The sequence below is a fragment of the Zeus faber genome (assembly GCF_960531495.2).
Source record: "Zeus faber genome assembly, chromosome: 1".
NCBI classification, from domain to species: domain Eukaryota; kingdom Metazoa; phylum Chordata; class Actinopteri; order Zeiformes; family Zeidae; genus Zeus; species Zeus faber.
Window position 1 is genome coordinate 61,428,608 of NC_137193.1, and position 7,759 is coordinate 61,436,366.

The following is a 7,759-nucleotide window of genomic DNA, read 5'->3' on the forward strand; positions in this document are numbered from 1 at the left end:
AGCTGAACTACAATCAATGAACAGCATTCTCTGTGATCTTCTGTGATCAAAACGCGAATAACTTGGATTTATTTTGATTTAATTTCAACAACAAATGCAGATAATTAAATAAAACAAACTCGACTGTCACTGTTGAAAAGTCTTTTTTAATCACCATTGTTCATTCAATACAGAAAAGGAGAAGCGTTAAAAAAGTGCAGGATGCCAAAAGGGTTGTTACATAGAGAGAGTGAGAGATATAAATGGAGTGATGAGTTGACACTCTGGGATACAGGGAGGTGCTGCCCCGTGACACAACGGCAACACGGTGGAGCTGAGGAGCACACAGCTGGAACAGCAGATTCAGACGGACACTTTCACAAAATCCTAAATCCTGTCAAAATGAAAACTAAAACTAATAATACTAATACTAATAATACTACTACTAATAATAATAACAACACTAATACTAATAATGCTAATATTAATACAAATAATACTAATTCTACTGATAGTAACACAAATAATACTAGTACTAAAAATACTAATAATACTAATACTAATAACAATAATAATAGAATAAATCTAGACAGCTGTTTGAAATAGTACACTGTATCAACCAGATAAACATTTTCCCAATACTCTTTTTTGCATTATTGTGTGTGATTGTGGATATATATATATATATATATATATATATATATATATATATATATATATATATATATACCTGGACTGAGAATAAAGAAATAGGAAACAACAGTAAACAGGAAACCATTCCACTGCAACACTCTCACATCACAATCATCTCCATCAAAAGCAAATTGAACGTCCATTACCAGACCTAACCCAAAGTGCAGATAATGTCTTGGATAATGACATTGTTCCAAGCAGCAGTGTGCACCCACAGCTCCACCTCCTCCACCCCCTCTGCCTCCTCCTGCTCCGTGGGCTGAACAGCCAGGCTACAGGGTCTACTGCAGCCTCCACAGCTGCCCTGCCTCCATGTCCCCCAAAAAAACACTGTAATCATGGGGCTCCATTGAGAGACGCAGCCCAAACACCCAGAGGTCTGATCAGAAGTACCACGCCCTCCACTAGGAACATCAGCCTCAGGTTGGTGTGGGAGATTCTTTTAATTATGTTAGGGTCAAATTTTATAACATTTAAAATGGATTAATCACAATTAACTGCACAAATTGTATGCTGTATATATGTTTATAACATATATAGAATATATATATACAGTAATCGCAATATATACTGTATTTACATAGCTATCTGCTTAAAATAAACCAGTTATATAAGAGGTCCATGAGTTTCATGACGATATCAGAACCCAAAACTCTAGTTTTTAAGTTTAAACATGCCACATATTTACTATTTAATATCATCAATTTCGATTGATGATAAAAGTTGTAAATAAATAAATCAATAAATAATTGAATGTCACGAAACGGTGTTGCATCTCCCCATGCGAACCAAGAGGATCATGGGAAAACGACGCTTCAGAGCAGGACAGCTCCGGAGGCGGCTTCTACAGAACAGTGCAAGTCTGAGTAATATCATTATTATTATAATATTTATATTAGGATCATCATCACTGCTGCCGCCCCACAAGCAATCTATTCTACAGCATGCTGTAGGAAGTCCTATACGCTGGGGCAGCTGCTGGAGTAGTAGTATTATAGAAGTATCATAGAAGTATTATAGCAGTATTATAGTAGTATAATAGTAGTATTATAGTAGTATTATAGTGAGGAGTTAAAGACACATCGGTAGCAAGAATATTCATCTTTGTGACGTTAAGTGTGACACTACGAGCAGATCTGAAGATTAAACGCATTCAGTCGGAATCACTCTCCAAATGATTTGAAAACAACATATTTTCTATTTCTTTTTTGGAGAGTGTACTTTATAATTTTTTTTCTGATGTACAAAAACATTCTCAGGTTCTGGGAGCATGGTGCTGGGAGCGTGCGTGTGTGTGTGTGTAGAGGCAGCTGTTTGGTACCGTAATAAATGTTTAAATGAAGAAAACGTGGCTTAACGCACCATTCAATAAGCCATGATGCGTGCCAGAATTAAGAGTTCCCTCTGACCTAGAATGAAATTGGGGAGGAAAAGATGCCATGAGACCATGAAGAAGTCCCGTCGTTATTATTCCTCGATTGTTAAAGTCAACGTTACAATGTCCCTGCCTAGGCTCTCTCATTCAGAGAGCCATTGTCAATAAAGGCTTAAATGTTAAATTAATGGGAAGCTGTTGCACCGAGAATGATAAGAGGTGAAATCCAGGTTGCACGCCTTCAATAGTTTACGCTTAGTTTATGATTTATTCCATATTACATAGTATTACGCTCTGATATGAGCCACTGTCCCTTCAGATGGACAGTCATATAGAGCTCCTTCTTAATGTGTCCATTCATGTACGTACGGCCGTTTTAACATTAAATCCATAGGACCAACTGGTCCCTTTTTAAAAGCTACTAGCACTTAAATGTTAAATGGCTTGGCATGTTTACGTCATGTACTAGACCGGAGGTTCCCAACCACTGGACCTCGGACCGGTGCCGGGCCGCGGGGAATTGGTCACCGGGCCGTGAGAATGTGGGCTGGGGGTGCCCTGTTTAGCCTGTGCTTTTTTTTTTTTTTTTTTTTTACAAAACCCAATAATTATTTATGATCTACCATTAACAATATACCGTAGCCAGTTTTATCAAATAAAAAACAAATTGTGTCATTTTGTTATCTTCTTTTAATTGTAATTTCACAGAAGCCTGGATGTTGGCCAGTTGCGTTGTTGACATCAGCTGTCGGGACGTTTGTAGCTACTCATGCGAAACCCTGGCCACTTGCCGCCAAGAAAATCTGCACGCAAAAAAAGATGAAGAAAATAGCAACATTGACAAACTTCACTGGGGCCGCCGCCAAACCAGATAAGCGGAGGCGAAGAAGAGGACGGAGCTACCGAGAAGAAAAAGCAATCGTTGGATAAAAAAATAATACAGCTGCCACATGAAAGACGGATTCACTGCAACAGGTGATGTTAATGCAACAAACCCCTTGTGTGTGGAATGCGGGGAGAAGCAAGCAAATGAGGACATGAAGCCCTAGAAATCACTTCAGCGCCTGGAGAAGAAAAATTTGGCACTGAAAGAGAAGCCAGTGGATCATTTTGGGAGGAGGAAACGGCAACAAGCGAGCCAGGAGGAGATACAGAAACTCACAACTTCAGTCGATGCAGGCGCTTTGAGAGTGCTGTATCTGGTGGAAAATCGAAATTGCCAATGCAAAGAAGCCTTCCGACATCCCAGAGAAATATATTCTTCCTGCAGCAAAGGACATATGTCGGGGATTGCTTGGGGAATCAGCTGCTAACAAGGTTGGGTATGTTCCTCTCTCTAATAACAAGGTGAAAAAGAGAATGGATGACATGGCTGAGGGTGTTTGAGAGGCTCTGTGCCTCGTCCCCATGGTGTGCAATTGAAGTTGATGAATCCACCGTGTGGAAAGTTGGGCAATTTCGCTCATTTACACAAAGATATGCTATGCGCTTTGTCTGCCCAACAAAAAAGGACTGGAGAAGAAATATTCAAAGCCTCGAATGACTTTCTTGATGGTAAAATGGACTGGGCTTTCTGTGTTAAGGTGTGCACGGATGGTGCCATGGAAGGTGCCGACTCGCCGCCTGTTGGGCTTCACAGCTTAAGTGCAGTGCTACTCACTGCGCCATCCATCGGGAGACGCTGGCAAGTGAAATGTCCGGAGTTGAACAGTGTATGGAGTGAAGTGATCAAGACGATCAACTGGGTCATATGTTTGTTTGAGCAACTTTATGACGATATGGACGTATCGCACAACACACAAGCGGCTCCATCGACACAACGAGGTTCGATGGCTATCCAGGGGGTGAGGCCCGTAACCGAGTGTATCGGCTATGATGGCCACTGCAGGCGTTTCTCTCGGGAAGGGCTCCCAACCGGCCAAGCATTTTCCCGATGAACACTCGGTGGCAAAATGGGCCGATTTGTGTGATATATTTACACATCTGAACGAACTCAACCTGTCACTCGAGGGCAACATGACAAATGCACTTTGACATCACTCACACCGACCCATGATCTATGACCAATGACCGGCATGTCTCTGGGAAGCCACTACCACTGATGGTAAGTTATGACCAAATACGTGACAGTTATCCGCTTGCGTATATTGCATCTGGCGTTGCAATATGAGACTATATCCCAAGAGCTGTGATGTGTGCGTCTGATGGACTTAATGTAATATTAGCCCGGTAGTCAGATGACGATGAACTTTACCCCCGCCGTGATAATAAAAAGGTTGGGAACCCCTGTACTAGACTAACTAGTGATACAAGACTCCCAAACGATTCAGGTATCTCGAACGACTCCTTCATCGCCTACGATTCGTTGATCCTGGACAAATCTCTAAAATGAATCGGCAGTTGGGAGTCACTCTGGCAAGAGAGCCATTCACAACTGAGTGTGACTCAGTGTGAAAGCAAATAGCGCCCCCTGCAGACAACCTCCATCCTGTCAACACCCGTAGCACCTGCAAAGGATTTCACATGTTATCACTCTGGCTGAAATGTCTTTTCAACTCCGACATCGATCAAAACATGTTTTTCTTCTAGCTACCGTGTGTACGTGTACCTAAAGGATAGATGTGGGGGTTTGGGAAGTATAAAATCTTTCATTAGCCTTGCAGTAAAATGCTATTATTGAAAGTTATCCACGTGCAAAAAAAAAAAATAATAATCGACATACATCCGCCTATATACAAGGGTGACAAATCGAGATTGGTGAACGCTTTTGTGAGTAAGGGGGATCTCATCTCTGTGTGCTCAGTTTGATTCCTGATTTTACCCTGTGAGTCTTTGTCACTTCTCAGTGCCTCGTTGTTAATATTGCTTTCGTTTTAAATTTGGATATCCCTTCCCTATCAAAGTAACATCGGTAAATTAACAAATTCCCTCGGCCATCATGCTCATAAAACCTATTACAATTGAATTTCATTCTATTATGGTCGAGAAATTGCGACACCAAACTAAACACAAGCTTTTGAAAAATGTCTGTACGCCATTAACATAATAAAGGCCAATGCTGTGTCAGCAGTTAAGAGTGCATAATTAATCCAACAATCCCGGTTCTGACTAATCAATTCCCCTTTTAGTTCAGCCCAAACTTTTTTTTCCCAAACAAGAAATAGTTTGATGCATTTTTGCAGAGGAAGATGTATTTACATTAGGTGCTACTTTTATTTTAAAGTTCAGTCACGCGAGCCCTCCTTCACTTTAAAAGGATGAAGTGTTGTGCTTTCTCCCCCAGATGCCCGGCCGCCGCCAGGCTGTCTGGCCAGCCTTGTTGGTGGGTGTTTGCCGGGCGACGGCACTAAACCGGACCGGATCGCTGGGATTGACACCAATTTGGTCACAGCGTGAGGTAGCCATATTGCTCATGTGTATGTGTAACAATGGGGGTTCTCTCCAAACAGGATCCAAGGACGGAGTCATTATACTGTATTATGATGGGTGGCAGTATGGCACATACATGGCAGTATGTGGAAAAAAGGGTCAAATACTGCTTTACGCATTGAAGGAAAAGTCTGCTCTTTTTTTGCCTCTGCCTTCTTTTTCGGTCACTGGAAGTCGATCAAAGTGTCTCAAAATATTGAGAAAAAAAACACAATCGTGACCATGTTCCTAAGTGACTGCAATTGCCACAAAAAAAAGGTTTCGGTAAAAAAAATAAAAAATATCATAGTTCTTGGAGGCCCGAGGCCAGGCGATCCTGCTCTTATGTTTAGAAGCATCCATTACTTTCCAAGATCATGGAGAGTGTTGCCGTAGGCACCACGAATCCAGTTTAAAACATGAGCCAGCTGCGGCAGTCGGCTGGTTTTGATGGATTGTTAAATATTGCATTGCCCCGAAATTGCATTCTGCCACTGGCTTGCTTCATTCTGAAATTTCACGCCAAATTTGAAAATCGCATTTGCACTTCGATCACAAATTGAGAATCAATCCCCAGATCATCAATCAATCATTGAATCAATCAATGATCATCATCATTATAAATAATCCTAAACTGTAATGATTGATTTTCATTGGATTTGGTACGTTCTTCACAACTTGAAGGACGGAAGCGGATGAAGCTTCAGAGAACGCAAGCAATGAGTAGATACCAGGTTAAACAGCTGATTCAAAATGGCCGCCTCATAAACGTCTGGAACCGGATAAGCGACATCTGAGGGAAACGTGATGCCTCCCCCCGGCTCTCCAACTTGTTGTGGGTTCCAGTGTCTCTGGAAACTAATTGCTGAATGGAAAAGCAAATAGCTTTCGAGAGGGACGCAAACCACCCGCAGGTTGAAAGGTTGGACCACTTTAGGCAAACGTTACTCGTTCTGTTCCACTTCCTCCTATTCATTGGCTTTTTATCGCCTTTCATTGCCGATATATATATATATATATATATACATATATATATATATATATATATATATATATATATATATATATATATATATCGTCCGCCCACAAGGCAATCCTTTTAAACAAGCGTTTGATTGGAGAAGAAAGATATTGGCCTCACAACCTCAGCTGTTCCAAGGCTGTTAACCTCATCCGAGAATCCCATTTAGAGAGAACAAATCGACACCACTTCCATCACGTAAAGTGCGGTCCTTCTGTGACCCTACACATGCATTTGGATGTTTTAGCCTCTCCCTGGCATCGATTAAATCCTCCTGCCCGCCGGCGACACACAAGGTTATTAATGGCAACCGCCCTTTGAGGAAGCGCGTGGCGCGAGGACGGCGACGGAGCCAACTCAAAGGGGGGGGGGGTAGGGCTTTGGAGTTGGGGGGACGGCGGCGGCGGAGTCAGAATTGATTATCGCGGCGACGACAGGAGCCGTACTGATATTTGCCCGACCGAGTGGATCGGCAGCAGGTTTCATCTACAGACGTAAAAAAAAACAAAAAAAAAAACATTCAGTGCTTTCTCATTTCCTATTTCTCAGCGGATGAAACGGAATCAAAGGCGCAGCGTGCTGAATCTCAATAGCGCTTGTCAACTCAAACGCAGACTCCCCCGCCGGCCGCCGTCCCACCGTCGCCGTCCCCCCCTTCTAATCACCGCTCTGCAGTCTCATTCCGACAGCCCTGTCGGTCAGATCGTTATCGTTGATTGATCCGGCGCTTTCGTACAAGTCGGCTCGTTTTGGCAAACAACGGGGCCCGTGGTAGTCAGGAGGGGATGAAGGGTGAGATGAAAATAGGAGTCCTTTAATCATGCACGTCATTAAATTCCCCCTCCCCCAACCCTCCTCGTCCACCGCCACGCGGCGCCCCTTTTTCCCCCTCCCCATCTGCAATGAAAAGGAAAAAGGAGAAAAAAGAGGCGATAATCCAATTACATTCTCCGGATCTATTCCAAAAGTTCCAGCAACCGGTGCACAGAATACTCCCCCACCCTGCCCCCACCCCGCCGTAACAGGGCCTGTGTGAATAAGCTGCCGTTTCAGCGCTGAAGGTGGGAATGGAGAGAAAAAAAAAAGAGGAAGAAAAGGCAACTGTGGCCCCACCGAGGAACCACCCAGCTGGTTGTGAGCCGGACAAGATGGACGTTGGGGCGCGGCGCTTTTAAGGGAATGCCATTAAGGCAGACCCAGTGAACCAATATGTGGGGAAATTATGGAGCAATTTCCCTTGAGAATTATTCAGAGATTTTTATTTTTTTTACTTAGAATTACAG